The following is a 16,491-nucleotide window of genomic DNA, read 5'->3' as shown; positions in this document are numbered from 1 at the left end:
AAACTGCAGTGATGACGTCAACATAGTTATGCATGTTTAGACTTGTTCGTTATCAAGTTCACTCTGTAGTAAACTCAAGCCTTTATAGATGGTATGAGTGTGAATATTTTCGATAGCTGTAAGAAGGGAAAAGGAATGCAATCAGTAGAACGTTTTGAATTTCATGAAATATTTATTCTATAATTATTCACAAAATTAAACGAACTACTACCGGTTATACAACAGTCTTGGTTATGCTGCCGACAAGTTTACTGTTCTCCTTACCAGCTTACTGCCAAAATGTAGCATGCTTCCAAAATTGTAATGCCCCCTTCACCATTCAAATTATACAAAACATTTATTGTTTATGAAATTAGTGTTATAAATACATTATACTACGTACGTTATGTTTTACAAAAACGTTGATGCAGCACTTATCTTGTTGTTATTCGTGTGCTTTCTTCCTTTCTGAATTATTATAATGTACAGAAATGAAGGGAAGAAGTTCATCCATACAATGTGTACAGTTTTCAGTCTTCGGATTAGGTCCATCCCAATCATCCGAACCATTTTTACCTCGATGCTTGTAATGACGTTGACAGGGTGGGCATAAAGCTGCATCGATCGACATCCTACTGTGCAGAGGAAGAATGTCCCAAAAAGCATCTACGATAGGAACAGCGTACGTAGATAAAAATCCTGGTGGTAAACACTGAATCAGTTGTTCAGACATCCCATATAAGATTCTATGTTTATAGAACGTCTTAATAGCCTCACTTACTTGTCCTAGATGATAAAGATGCAAACTGCATGCACATTCACAGTTTTGTTTCCTAACTAGACGATTTTCTGTAACGGTGTAGCTTTTTCCTTCTTTCTTTTCCATAGTGTACCATTTAAAGATAAAAATTTCATTGTTCCGTATTGAAATTATTGATGTTAAAAATTAAATAATTGAAAAGGAGGTTCAACCTCTTCAATACTTAAAAGAAAGAAATGCAGTAATCACATTCCTATTTAAATGGGACCGGTTTCGACCTTAGTCCAGGTCATCATCAGCCGTAAAAACATGTACAATGTTTATGAATATTGGAGGTCAGTTTCACACTCTGATAGGCACAAAGACACGACACCACATTCTGTCATGCACAAAGTCACAACACTATCAACTAATATACGAAAATCAAAAATAACTTGAAGTCGCAGACGAATAGATTTTTAGTAGATAAAGATGCAAACTGCATGCACATTCACAGTTTTGTTTCCTAACTAGACGATTTTCTGTAACGGTGCTGGCGGCTTTCTACTACAAATCTATTCGTCTGCGACTTCAAGTTATTTTTGATCTTCGTATATTAGTTGATAGTGTTGTGACTTTGTGCATGACATAATGTGGTGTTGTGTCTTTGTGCCTATCAGAGTGTGAAACTGACCTCCAATATTCATAAACATTGTACATGTTTTTACGGCTGATGATGACCTGGACTAAGGTCGAAACCGGTCCCATTTAAATAGGAATGTGATTACTGCATTTCTTTCTTTTAAGTATTGAATAGGTTGAACCTCCTTTTCAATTATTTAATTTTTAACATAGTGTACCATGGCAGGAGCACAGAATAATGTTCATGATAAAGGGCTATCCTTATTTATAGTCTTGTAACAATATTCGTTAGCGGATGGTATGTAACATCGCTCATATTAATTGTTACCGAGTTTTGGTGGTAGGTAGAGGTGTAAGAAGGTGCGGGCGTGAATGGGTCTCAAACTACGGAATCAAAGTTAATGTAAAAGTTAACAAGGTTATATTTCCTTTTCAGTATTAAGTAATAACAAAGAACAGGTACTTAGTAGCCGAAACACAATTTGAAATGTACAATTACAGGGATTACAGAGTTTGGGCTTCGAGCCCTGAGTTCACACTTTTTGAGCAACTAGCCCAACTTTCCGATATACAAATTTTAACAAAGGGGCAGAAGACCCCAATCAAACCCTGGAGCACTTGCTCCAAATTACACAGTAAAGCCTCCTCGAGGCATACAACACTCCGTTTCCAAAAGAGCCACACGCTCTTTAATTTAAGCCTCTCCTAGGCCACACCAAACTCCACCTTCAAGTTGTCCTCAACGGACATAAACACAGGGGTAAAATACCCAATCTACTGAGGTCTATTAAATGAAAAGCAGGTTAATTGAATGACCTCTAAAACAATTTGAGAGGAGGCGAACTTGCACTCCTAATACACTTTGATTTTAAAACCTACTTTGGCACTAGGCCGTTATTACAAGGGCTAATCCCATACTACAGAGGTGACTTAATAGCAATTTACATTACATTACGGAAGAATAGGTTGAGAGAATAAGTTCACCTCAAGACGATGTGAGTGGGAGCTCGAGAGGGTTAAGCACTCTCTATCCCGATATGTCGTTTTAAAATAGAATAGATACCAGTTGTTTTTACATTTTAGGAAAAGGTTACATGGTTGAGCGCTTAGAACCCGCCCCGAAAGTTAAACTGCTGAGCAAGAAAAGAAAGAATTTATTAATCGGCCATTACCTAATTGTTGACCGCCGCCGAGGAAAGAGGCGCTTCCCGCCTCCTGCTATGTACTTAATACACTGAAAGATGGAACAGAAGTGGCCCGGAGACCCTAAAATCAGCAGTTTATATACTCTCGCGGAAGTTTCTAGGCGTTAGGGGAATGAAAACACCCGCCCACAATGTTTTTATTGGATAGGACCCCGCAACAGATACAAGTTGGGGGAAGATACACCAGATTGGTCAGAAATTACTAAAAAAAATTCCGGATTGGATAAATCTTAAACAAGGGGAAAAAGAGGGGTATACAGCCAACTTAAACAATAACAGAAAGAAATTTAACAAGAAACAAACTTTTGAAATAAAAATTTATCCAACAAAATAGTTCTTTGACTCCGCACTAGGGTGCGCTATTGTTGATCTTCAGTAGTGTCCTCTAGAAGAGAAAGTTCACACTTCTTACTTCAAGCGAAACAAAAACACATCAAAAGTGACACAGTTCAAAAACTCAAAATTTTCCACGTGGTGACATCTTCTGAGAAAGTAGAGAATTAATAGAGTAGATAAAGTTCAACCTTCCTCCAGAAGAGGAGTTTCAACTGGCGCAACTTTTAAATAAACGGTGTAGAGGTGTACCGCCCGGTACAGACCTCCCCCCCCAAAAGTTCCTCCAGGGGTGACACAAGAAATCAGTTTGCAGCAAAGTCCAAGTAATGATGTTGATACGAAGATAGATAGCAGAAGCATTTACAAGATTTCTTAATTCAGTTTCAAAATGTTGTTGTTGCAGGTGAATGAAAGTCTTTAAGTTTGTAGAATTTGAATTTCTGAAGATAAACTTTTAATACTTAGAAGGGAAGAAAATTTTTTTTGCACGGTCCACTGAATATTGCTGTTGAATTCCCAAATGTAGTTATCTCTTATAGTAACTGTCCATGTAGTTGATGTTGATGAAGTTGGATGGCCGGACCGGCCGTTGCAGCTTGCGTCCAAAAGGAGGCCGCTCGGACCCCTCAAGTACCCTGAGATACCGCTCGCCCGCACTATGAGGGGAGCAGAGGTGTTGAAGCACGCCGCGCCCGCGGTGAACATATACAGGCTGCGGGCAAGTAGCAGGTCGTGCGCCGCACGTCAGCCTTGGCCGGGAGGAGAGCTCCGGCTCGCCGTGCACATGTCGTCCTCGCTGGGGCCGAGGGGGCCCGACCTTGGCTCCAGTTGCTGCACGGCGCCGCGCGGCTGCGGGGGCACTGAAACATTAAGCTAGGCGGCAGAATTGTGTTGGACCATCATGTTTCTTTTAAGGGCACAGGCATGTAAAGAGATTGAGGGGCCAGCGGCGTGCAGATATCCATGGCATTTCATCTAAGCCAGCCACTGAGTGTGGTGGAGCAGGAGACGGGAGCGTGGTAATGGCCGTGACAAGGACAGGATGGCAGTTTAACAATCGGGGGAGGTTTACAAGAAATGCTTGCATATAAAATAAAAATAGAAGGAGCAGAATGCCTTAAGAGTTGAACTCAAAAAAATATATATAACCTTCATATCCTTTCAAATTATATGAAGCAAGTTGAAACTAAATTTACACCGGTTTCACCTGTGACAGGTGAACCCTAAATATCCTCTCGGTGGCTGGATTGCTTAGTAACAATGTAACCGGTGTGAGAAAATCGAGAATGATGCATGGCCCATGGAATCTGGGGGCAAGCTTGCCCGCGGGAACAAAATTCTTGACCACAACCTGGTCACCTACCTTCAAAGGGGTGGGTCTCCGTCCACGATCATACCTTTCCCTAACCTTTTCATGAGACACTTTAAGATTGGCTTTAGCCTTCTTCCAAAGATCTTTAATATTGTCCGGATCTATTGTCTCGGGTAGAATGTCACTCAGAGACCAGAGGTTAGAGAGCGGCGTGTTGGGAACAAACTTGAACATCAATGAAGCTGGAGTGAACTTATGAGATTCATGAATCGCCGAATTCAACGCAAAAGCTAACCAATGCAGGGACGTGTCCCACCTGGAAGGATCTTCATGATGATAGGCGATAAGTGCGGACCTGATATTACGATTAACCCGTTCAGCCAGAGATGGTTGAGGGTAATAAGCAGAAGTGGTTACATGAGAGATGGACAAGTCAAAACAGAATTTACGAAAAAGATTTGATGTGAACGCCTTAGCATTATCAGATACAATATATTGGCACGGACCAAAAGAAGCAAAAATAGAATTTAGACAGGTAATGGTGGACTGAGCGGTAGCCAGCTTAGTCGAAAATAACCAAGAAAATCTGGTAAAACCATCTACACATACAAAGATGAATTTGTTGGCATTTCCCTTCGACTGGGGGAAGGGTCCTACATAATCAATATACAGGCGTTCCATGGGGCGCGACGCTTGATGAGAAGACAAAAGGCCTACTTTAGTGGACATGGTGGGTTTACTGATCAAACAAGATTTACAAGCTTTTACAAGTTCCCGAATTTCACCGTCCATACCTTTCCATATGAACATTTCACGAATCTTTTCACGAGTTTTAAAGATTCCAAGATGCCCCCCCAATGGGGTCTCATGATAGTATTTGAAGATCATAGGTACAAGAACCGCTGGAACAACAACTTTCATCAACTTATCATGCCTCGAAGGGCAACATAGAACACCATTCCTCAGAACATAAGGGACAGCATGTTCCCCAGAAGAAAGGGTTTCCATTATCGGAGCCAGCGTCGGATCTTCACGTTGGTATTTCTCAATATCCCTAAAAAGCATGGGAGCATCTGTTAAGATGGCATTAACACCAGATAGTATGGACTCGGAAGGTGATGAACTGTCGACCGGTTCGTGGGTCTCTACGTCGTTATGAAACATACGGCTGAGTCCATCAGCAACAACATTTTCGGTACCTCTGATATGTCTAACATCAAACTGGAAGGCGGAAATACGAATAGCCCAGCGGGCTATACGACCAGTACGACGCGGCCTACCTAAGACCCAGCTTAAGGCTTGATTATCTGTCTCCAGGTCGAATTTAACGTGTTCCAGATAGAGACGGAACTTTTCTAAGGCAAATAAGACTGCTAAACCTTCGAGCTCATAGATGGAATACTTGGCTTCTTGAGCCGACAATGTCCTAGACGCATAGGCGATGGGTCGCCTCCCTAGTTCAGTCTCTTGAAGAAGGACTGCAGCTACTGCTGACGACGACGCGTCGGTTTGGACGATGAATTTCTTCGAGAAATCAGGCATAGCAAGTACAGGGGCATTACAAAGAGCTAATTTAAGGTCTTCAAAAGCGGCTTGTTGAGAAGGTCCCCACTCGAATTTGATGCCTTTCCTACGAAGAAGGTTTAAGGGCGCCGCTCTATTAGCAAAGTTAGGAATGAACTTTCTGAAGAAATTCACCATACCAATGAACCTAGCGATACCTTTAATGTCCTTGGGAGGTTTAAAATCACGGATGGCCTGTGCTCTAGAATGATCAACTGCTACACCATCGGGTGACACAATATGCCCTAGGAAAGACATAGAGGGCTTAGCGAAGGCAACCTTGGACAACTTAACAGTTAACCCAGCCTTACGAAGGCGATTGAGAACTTCTCGCAGATGATCTAGGTGTTCTTCAAAAGTCTCTGAAAATACTACGACATCATCTAAGTAGTGATATAAGTACTCGAATTTGATGTCGGAGAAGACCCTATCTAGTAGCCTAGTGAGCACAGCTGCCCCCGTGGGGAGCCCGAAAGGCACGCGGTTGTATTCGTATAAATTCCAGTCCGTGGCAAACGCTGTAAGGTGTTTAGACTCTTCGGCAAGGGGAATTTGATTATAGGCCTGATTTAAGTCCAAGATGGTGAAGAACTTGGCCTTACGTAACCATGAAAAACAAGAATGAAGGTCGGGAAGGGGCACAGATTGTAACACCACCTTCCGATTGAGAGCCCTGTAATCAATGACAGGCCTGAAACCTCCTTGGGGTTTCGGTACTAGAAAAATAGGCGAAGAATACGCTGACTTAGAGGGCCTAATAATACCGTCCTTCAACATCTGATCGATGATTTCCTTCAGAGCCTTCATTTTAGGTGGAGATAACCTATACGGTGGAAAACGGACAGGAATCGAATCCGTAACCTCAATTTTGTATTCAATAAGGTCAGTGACACCAAGAGTATCAGAGAACACCTCGGGAAACGACTGACACAGTTTGCGAATACTATCAGCCTGCTCCTCAGGTAGATGTCTAAGGTCTAACAACATCTCATCCTGGATAGGCGAAATAGAAGAACATGACACAGAATTACACTTTAATAGTGGGATTTTACAACTAGAAGCAAATTTGAATGTGCACGACCTAGACTGCAGATCGAGCACAAGACCAGTGTGAGAAATAAAGTCAGCTCCCAATATAATGGGGCAAGACAATTGCTTGGCCACAAACAATTTAACTTTCCATGTAAACTTAAAAACACGAATTTTGACCAGTAAGGAACCTAGAATTTCTAATGGAGATGAATTAGCCGACACGTATTGAACAGGAGAAGAGACATAGTCAGGAAGTTTACAAACCGTTTTCAATTTAGAGTACCATTCAGCCGCAATAATCGAACAAACACTACCTGAATCTAAGAGAGCTGTTATAGGCTCGTTATTTACCTCAATCTTAAGAAAAGGAACAGGTGCGGGGGTATCCGCCGCAATCCTAAGACATTCTTTAGGGCATTCAAAAGATGAACTTGAAGGCTGATCGTTCTCGGCATTTACAATCTGTTTACTAGGGGCTGAGTCTCGGGAAGATTGATTAGTCGACTCAGCCGAAGCCACTAGTCACTTTTTATTATTGGCATAGGTGGAATTTGCACCAGAAGTTGAGCAGGAGGGGGTGCTATTTGAGTTTGGGCAATTCTTGGCGATATGTGAGAAGGCCCCACATTTAAAACAGCCTTGTGCTGAACCAGCTCCATTATTTGCCCTACTACTTTTGACTAATGGACATTTATTGCGAAGATGGTCAGGCGACCCGCAAGCATAACATTTACGGGGCGTGACTGGTCGGCGAGGTGGAGGCCGAGTGTTACTAAAGGAAGGCGGGGGTTCTTTCGCTACACGCAAAGAATCGGCGTATCTAACTCCTTCCGCTGAGACGGCCAACGCTTCAAATTCAGAGAAAGTTTGCGGGCACGCCGAAAAACACAAGTATGACCTATAAGATGGTGAAATGCCTTCCACAATAGCTTGTACAATTTGATCCTCAGGGAAGTGAAGAGCAAACACCCTGGTATAAAACTTAATGTCTTGTATGAAATCAGCCAGGTTTTCATCCAACCTCTGTACTCGATAATAGTACTTTTGAATCAGAGATGACCTCGCGCGGGCGGGAATAAAGTTTGCAAGCAAGTGTGCATGAAAATCTTCAATAGATGATTGTTCAGCTATGGCTCTTACTATTTTGTCGGAGAGAATACCAATAGCATACGGATAGATAATTTGCAAGATTTGACATGGAGACAGAGAAAAAACAAGGGCATGATCCTGAAATTCCACTAGAAATCTTAAAAATGAAATTACGTCACTGGTGGTATTAACAGAAAACTTGGATATACCTCTGAGCAACATTGCCAATGGATGAGGCAAGCTACTAAATCCGGGTGACATAGTAGGTAAAGGTTTCAATGGCAAGGAAGTCAATTCAGAACGGATGTTACTCAATGATGCACGACGTTCAGATTCGTTGTCCAATGGGGCAGGGATAGTTTGAGCAGCAACGGTTATCCTATCAACTTCTCCCTTGGGAGGCGCTTCCTCACTACCTGGATTCACTATGGTGGGCTGATCAGATTTGGGAGGAACTTCCCCAGTTAACAATTGAGTGACCTTACTAGATAACTCGGAAATATTTTCCAGGAGCGTACTAGCTTCCTTCCTCTGAACGTCATTCAGTTTTAGAGACAACAGATCGTTAACCCTATTCGAAAAATGATATAGCCTGCCTTGCACACGCTTAATTTGATTTGGAGACGGATCATTTTCATCAAAAAAACTAACTACAGAAGCTAGCCCAGTAATATTCTCCGTGATCGTGGAAAGAGAGTCGTCAATTTCTTTCTCTCCCAAATTGGGGATGGAAATGGGCAAATCAAGGGACTCTCTAAGCTTGTTAGTGTCTACTGCAACCGTGCCTCCAGATTGTACATTTCTAATAGTCAATTCATAGATCAACTCCTCCTTGCGCAAATAGTTAAGAAGGAGAACATCGCGATGGCCGGGCATGATGACAGAACAACTTGGAAAAAAATCAAAAAATTCCAGCAACTGAGAAAATGGTTAGAGTTCGGAACAAACAATGTTTAGCCGTCAAAAGGGGCTAAATTGAGACCCATTCAACCACGCTCTGCTACCACTTGTTACCGTGTTTTGGTGGTAGGTAGAGGTGTAAGAAGGTGCGGGCGTGAATGGGTCTCAAACTACGGAATCAAAGTTAATGTAAAAGTTAACAAGGTTATATTTCCTTTTCAATATTAAGTAATAACAAAGAACAGGTACTTAGTAGCCGAAACACAATTTGAAATGTACAATTACAGGGATTACAGAGTTTGGGCTTCGAGCCCTGAGTTCACACTTTTTGAGCAACTAGCCCAACTTTCCGATATACAAATTTTAACAAAGGGGCAGAAGACCCCAATCAAACCCTGGAGCACTTGCTCCAAATTACACAGTAAAGCCTCCTCGAGGCATACAACACTCCGTTTCCAAAAGAGCCACACGCTCTTTAATTTAAGCCTCTCCTAGGCCACACCAAACTCCACCTTCAAGTTGTCCTCAACGGACATAAACACAGGGGTAAAATACCCAATCTACTGAGGTCTATTAAATGAAAAGCAGGTTAATTGAATGACCTCTAAAACAATTTGAGAGGAGGCGAACTTGCACTCCTAATACACTTTGATTTTAAAACCTACTTTGGCACTAGGCCGTTATTACAAGGGCTAATCCCATACTACAGAGGTGACTTAATAGCAATTTACATTACATTACGGAAGAATAGGTTGAGAGAATAAGTTCACCTCAAGACGATGTGAGTGGGAGCTCGAGAGGGTTAAGCACTCTCTATCCCGATATGTCGTTTTAAAATAGAATAGATACCAGTTGTTTTTACATTTTAGGAAAAGGTTACATGGTTGAGCGCTTAGAACCCGCCCCGAAAGTTAAACTGCTGAGCAAGAAAAGAAAGAATTTATTAATCGGCCATTACCTAATTGTTGACCGCCGCCGAGGAAAGAGGCGCTTCCCGCCTCCTGCTATGTACTTAATACACTGAAAGATGGAACAGAAGTGGCCCGGAGACCCTAAAATCAGCAGTTTATATACTCTCGCGGAAGTTTCTAGGCGTTAGGGGAATGAAAACACCCGCCCACAATGTTTTTATTGGATAGGACCCCGCAACAGATACAAGTTGGGGGAAGATACACCAGATTGGTCAGAAATTACTAAAAAAAATTCGGGATTGGATAAATCTTAAACAAGGGGAAAAAGAGGGGTATACAGCCAACTTAAACAATAACAGAAAGAAATTTAACAAGAAACAAACTTTTGAAATAAAAATTTATCCAACAAAATAGTTCTTTGACTCCGCACTAGGGTGCGCTATTGTTGATCTTCAGTAGTGTCCTCTAGAAGAGAAAGTTCACACTTCTTACTTCAAGCGAAACAAAAACACATCAAAAGTGACACAGTTCAAAAACTCAAAATTTTCCACGTGGTGACATCTTCTGAGAAAGTAGAGAATTAATAGAGTAGATAAAGTTCAACCTTCCTCCAGAAGAGGAGTTTCAACTGGCGCAACTTTTAAATAAACGGTGTAGAGGTGTACCGCCCGGTACATTAATAATAAGACAATAGGCTGATGTGTTAGCAGGAATGTTTCCAAATGTTTCAAATTCTAAACAAATATCGACAGGAGATTCTTTTGTAGATTCTTCATTATAAGAGAACTCTATAACTACAATTGGTGCTTTATTTTAAATTCTTGAGGTGAAAGTAGCGGACGATCTTCTTTCTGATAATACGATGATTGGAATTTATAAAACATGTCACAGAGCAACCCAAATTTGTTTCCTCAAAATTAATGTCCATGTTTTCGTATGGATACGTAATTCCATTGAGATGTAGTCTAATATTTCGTAATTTACAGTGGAAAACTGGGAGCTATTGTTTCCTGGTTGAATTTACGATGGGTTTGAAATTCGAAAATAATATACGAAAGCTTTTGAGTAAAACGTGACGTTTAAACTGCCCTGCTATGCTTGTTTGTAGATGGTAACACAGGATATTCATGCAGGTCCCAACTTCGAAAACGTATAGGTAATGGTGTATCATTATCTACAATGTTGAACAGTCGAAGTTTTTCTCGATCAGATAATGTTACATGCGGCAACACCCACAATATAGGCCTACGATGAAGTGTAATTTTCGAGTCTACTGGTGTTTCTGCTGCTTTCAGAGAATAGTAATTACTTCGATCATGGATTAGAATAAGCTCTTGCTTTGCGTTGATTATAATACGTCTAAAGCCTTCTGCGAAGCCAATAATTTGTTTGAACGATAACATACCTATAAAAGTTCCGTCCCCATTAAGCATCCAGTTGTTAGTAGCCTTTGGACACCATCCTGCCATCCGTAAAAGATTACTTTCTTGAACACTAAAGGAATTGTAATACCATCATTCCTCGATCTATCTATTTCCGCATTATTTACTTCATATCGCGCTTCAGAAAAAGAAAAGCTAGACCATGGTTGTTTAGTTGCCATGTGCTTGATCCACTTCCATCTAATTAATCTGGTCGTCCTTCAATATAGAGATAGTTTCGTGTGGTAAATTATATACACCTCGATGATTAATGATAAAACGAATTTCATCATTGTTATTCAGTCCAAATGTAAAAGGTTGATAAGAATCAAGTTCACTTCGTACTACACCTTCATGAGTTTCTACTGTGTTCATAATCTCTAGCATTTCTTCCATTTTTGTTGTAGTAACCTATAACCTAAATCATGGAGTAACTGCTTATGGTTATCTGTTAACTCGTTGAGACTTCGAAAATATGTAGTATGCCTGCAGAACGTACACCGTGTTTTATAGATGTTTTTCATACTGGTTTCAGATTAAGTTTGTAAGCTACGTACGTGTGTCGATCTAAATTAATAAGCTGATTATGTGTTACTAACGTGTTTTAGAGACACAGGACGATGAAGAACTGCTGACCGTTTCGCACAAATATTATAACCACTTTCGTCTGCAATAAGAAAGTCGTTCAAGGCGTGTGAAAGTCGTTGATTACTACTCAAGTCTGTATTAATATTACAAGTAATGTTCACATGATGATCATCGAAGATTGTTATAGGTTGATCAGACTCGTAACGTACGTTCCGTATGAGCCCCGTTGGTGAAAATCCAAGCAATGGTCCAATCGAATCAGGTTGTGATTTGGATCCTTAAATGATGGTTCAATAACACATGTATGTCTAATGTTGCCTACAGTAATTGAGAACTTGATATTTTTATGGTTAGTAAAATACTCTTCTCTAAACAGTTCAATTAACGTACTATCAATACAGTCGTGAATATCGTCTACTGAATAATTACTTGATGGTAGCGTTAGCAGATACTTATAGTAATAGAACTTGTCTACACCATCACGCATATTATAGATTTTATTGTAGCATTCAAACGACACTAGTCCAAGACTACGTGGCTGATAACTGAGTTTGATCGGGGGATCAGGGTAAACGGTTGTTTTACGTCCTTCTCCACGTACATCAAAACGTCTATTGAATTTTTGCACACGATTTTTATTGTAAACAATGTCTGCACTGCTTCTGAAATAACGTGTGAGCTCAAATCGAGGAGGCAAGTCTCCATAGCTATCGAAATACTACACTTTAGATTTACGTTTTACGTATGCAACGCAATGATTTCCAGGTCGGCGACTGTTGTATAGGTGAATTACAGCACTCTCACGTTCACGTGGGCGTGCTGGTAGTTGATCGCGTATATACACACCTCGAAAATAATGATTTCCAAATTGTATAGCAAACGTAAAAACCTCTTCGTGGGTTAGAGCTCGATGTGGCAATGTATTCAGTAGTCGTTCTTTGAGATATGTAGATGACAAGCCCTTTCTGTAAGGCTCAAGCATCATCTGTACGCCTTTGCCTAACAACTCAATTGCCTCCATATGTTATGACATTCACTCTCTTTCAACTGTCGCTTCGCATCTTCTACTGCCTTAACAGTTCCTGCTAGAGCACGGGCACCACCCAGCAAAGACCCTAAAGCTTCTAGTGAAGCAAACAGCGCAGGAAGAAATCCTCCTCGTTTTGGTACAGGGATAGTTCGTGCACATATACGACACAGTGCTCTGCACTTTGGAGAAATTTTCGTTCTTTCTGCGCGAAGTGCCTTAGTAATAGCTACATGTGCATTATATTCCCCATGAATAGCATTTCTTGCAGCCTTTACAGCATTTTTTCCATCCAACAATATTTTAGCTTTCTTCTTCATTTCATTTGGATATTGTTGTTTCACCATTCTGTACAGGATTTTACTTGTGAAGAGCAAATTATGAACTGACAGTTACTTGTTGGTTCGTTTGATATATATATTACCATTGCCTACTTTATTATTCAGTTACCATGAAGATTATAAAACAATATGTAACACTACATGTTAGTGACATCGTGCCACATCTCTTACCTAGTTCTAGTACAACTACAAAATATGTCATGGAACGTCGTTTTCTTTACAATTCGATGTACTATATCTGCTCCATCGGTATGTGGAAAGACAAATCTTTTACCAACACGCATTACCTCTTTAAATGGCATACGATACGAAAATATTTATATTTTCCGTAAGTTATTTTATCAACCGCTATATACTATTCTCCAGATTGTAATGCACGATCTGGTTAAGGATGGATTGAGATATTTTCAATTTAATTCACATGAGCGAGTACCAGCACCGAATGATGTGCTTCCCAATTCTCTTATCATCTTTGACGATGTCGCAACAGAACAGCAAAACTATATTCGTGCATACTCTAGTACGGGTCGATATAAATATGTATATTTCATTCATTTATGTCAAACCTATTCTCGTGTGCCTAATTAGTTGATACGCGACAACGCAAATAGCGTTGTTCTTTTTCGGCAAGATGAGCGCAACATGCGGTTGTGTAAGATGATCATGTTAACACTGATATGACATTAGTGACTTCAAAGGCATGTGTGCTACATGTTGGTCATCACATCGTTACGGCTTTTTAGTCATTGATAAATAATGTGATGTTCAGAATAGACGCATGGGGTTTGATCATTTTATATGCATTAACATAGAGTTACAGTCATCACCTGATCAAAAACTACCATCATGTAACATCCAGCAAATAGATTACAAACCATGTAAACCGTGCTCGATACAATATTCAACGGAAATTTAAAGAGCTTAAACGTATTAAAGCAGACACTGATTTATTTTTGAAAACGCAACTGGGTACACCACTACAAGAAATTTTAATCCGACTTCATTGCCCCAGTATATATTACAAGTTTTATCTCTGTGCAAACTTCATATAATAAGGAGAAGCATGAACAAGAAAGGCATGAAGAAGAAGAGAAGCATAAACAAGAAAAGCATAAAGAAGTATAAAAGCAGGATGAGGAAGAGAAGAAGCAGGATAGGGATGAAGAAGAGGATGAGGAAGAAGAACTTGCCGAAACTTCACCATCTAAGCGTGATAAGATTTTAACTACAGATATTTTTGCTGAAACATCTACTACATCAACACCTTCTTTTCCTGAAGTTACGATCGCGCCAGAGTGTTGTAATCAGTTTAAGACTGTATTCGAAATACCTATGGTTCTCTCTTCGCTCCTTATATAGAAAAATATTTTACAGGTCAAACTGACAGAACCTACGGTATTCACTATGAAGACGACTGTTTCTGTATAGTGTGACCTTATCGGTCATGTACATATTTATTTATTAATTATTTGGCAGTGAAAAACCTTTGTAAAGCTCCCTCGTACTTGTTACAAAAAGTTGCATTTGGTTGCACATGCTTACACAACCTTTGTAACCTGCTAAACACCACTCCGTCTTAACTAAAAGGATACACAGATAGAGAGAGAGGGAAGAAAATCTCAAGCCAGAAAAATCGATAATGATACCGTCACCCGTTGAAAAAATGGCCGAACACGATGTTGCCAGCTCGCGAATCGCATTATTATGATGAGATTTCGAGACATGCATAGTATTTAATATGAGAAACCTCGGGATGTTATATGATTTAATTATAGACATCTGCCAAAATTCTAATTCTTTATAATATATTAACGTGTGGAAGAATACGCAATCGTTGCATTATATAACAAGCTAAGCGTCCCTTGTACGCAGCACCTTCATGGAAGACATTGTAGGGGCATTATTTTGATAATTAATTTTAAATAAATGGCCGAACATTTCAGGTTCCGCACATAACCAGACTACTTAAGAATCTGAGTCACACGTTTGAGTGTATTACCGATGTCATACGACACGTGGAACTATTAATTAAAAAAAAGTAGTGGGGACTATCCATTGTCTCTTGCATGGAAGGGGGAAAGTTTATAAAAGGAACCGCGATGATGACAACCCATCCACTTTACGCGAAGGATCCAAAGCAGAACCACGGTTTGATGGTGTTCTGATCTATTCAGTGTTTCAGACTGTAAATGTACAGTTTATATCTTCGAGAATATTGTAATTGTCTACAAACAACAGTATTTAAAAACAGGTTGAAATAATGTGATCGCAAGAACGGTATAATTGTAATTTTTTAAGTGATGCAACAAGTATTAATTTCATTATAGTGCTATTAATTGTATTGTGTGTGTTAAAGTGACGCAACAAGTCTTAATCTCATAAAACTGTTATATAAGTGTAGAAGATAACCATTGGAATATGAACGTGCTCAGCGGGAGTAGCAACGGACATGAACCCGTGACCAACGTCAACACCATGGAAGCTTAGAAGATGAAGATGAGGGTCTTACCCGGGACCCGAAACTTGGATTGTTACGACATGATGATAAGTACTAAAATGAAATAATTTTTTTTATAAATGCGTGGTTATTCATTATGCAGATCACGTAAATTAGGTTAGACATGTAAATTGCATGTATTTCTTTTTAATTAGAAAGAGAACTTGTGAGTGGTCTTCATATTTATTTATATTCATTTCATGGAATTTATAGTCTACTCCATGGGCTTAAATATATATATAATTAACGTAATGCATGTATTTGACGTGATGATAAAATATTAGTTAGTTTGAGAGTGCTTAGATTAGGTAAATGTAATAGATAGTGGATTTGTTTTTTGCACTGAGCCGAGCCGTAATTTTGTATAATTTATTTACGTGATATCCAAGCTTATTATGATAATGCATGGTGATTATGCTTGTAAAAGTGGATTATCGAATGTTAACATTAGGATAGCAAGGCACTCTTATTTTCATGTAATTCGCATGATGATATATTTGTAGATGGCTGTATTAATTATATGCGTAACTTGTGACATGCCTAGACATCGAACAGACGCCTTCCTATTGAGATTAGCGTTTTCCTTTAACGTCGAATAACTTCCCTTTCTGAATATGAGAATATCCTTATGGATATGTTTAAAATCCATATTTGATTTTATTGATTTGATTTTAAAATGTAGGAAAAACCTAGGCTGTATTTTGTAATCGGATGGAATCGAAGCTGGTCATTCTGAGTGGATGGATGTGAATATGAGACAATGAACAGTGGATTGATATTGTATTATATAATTGTGGCAGGACAGTGAATTTATAAGCCAGTGGAGCTTTGGAAATATGATATGAGAATATATAATGAAATAAGATTATTTAACAAATATGTGTTCCAAGGGAAACGATTTGCTTTCAC

The sequence above is a fragment of the Anabrus simplex genome, chromosome 6 (assembly GCF_040414725.1).
Source record: "Anabrus simplex isolate iqAnaSimp1 chromosome 6, ASM4041472v1, whole genome shotgun sequence".
Lineage (NCBI taxonomy): Eukaryota > Metazoa > Arthropoda > Insecta > Orthoptera > Tettigoniidae > Anabrus > Anabrus simplex.
This window is presented reverse-complemented; position numbering follows the sequence as displayed.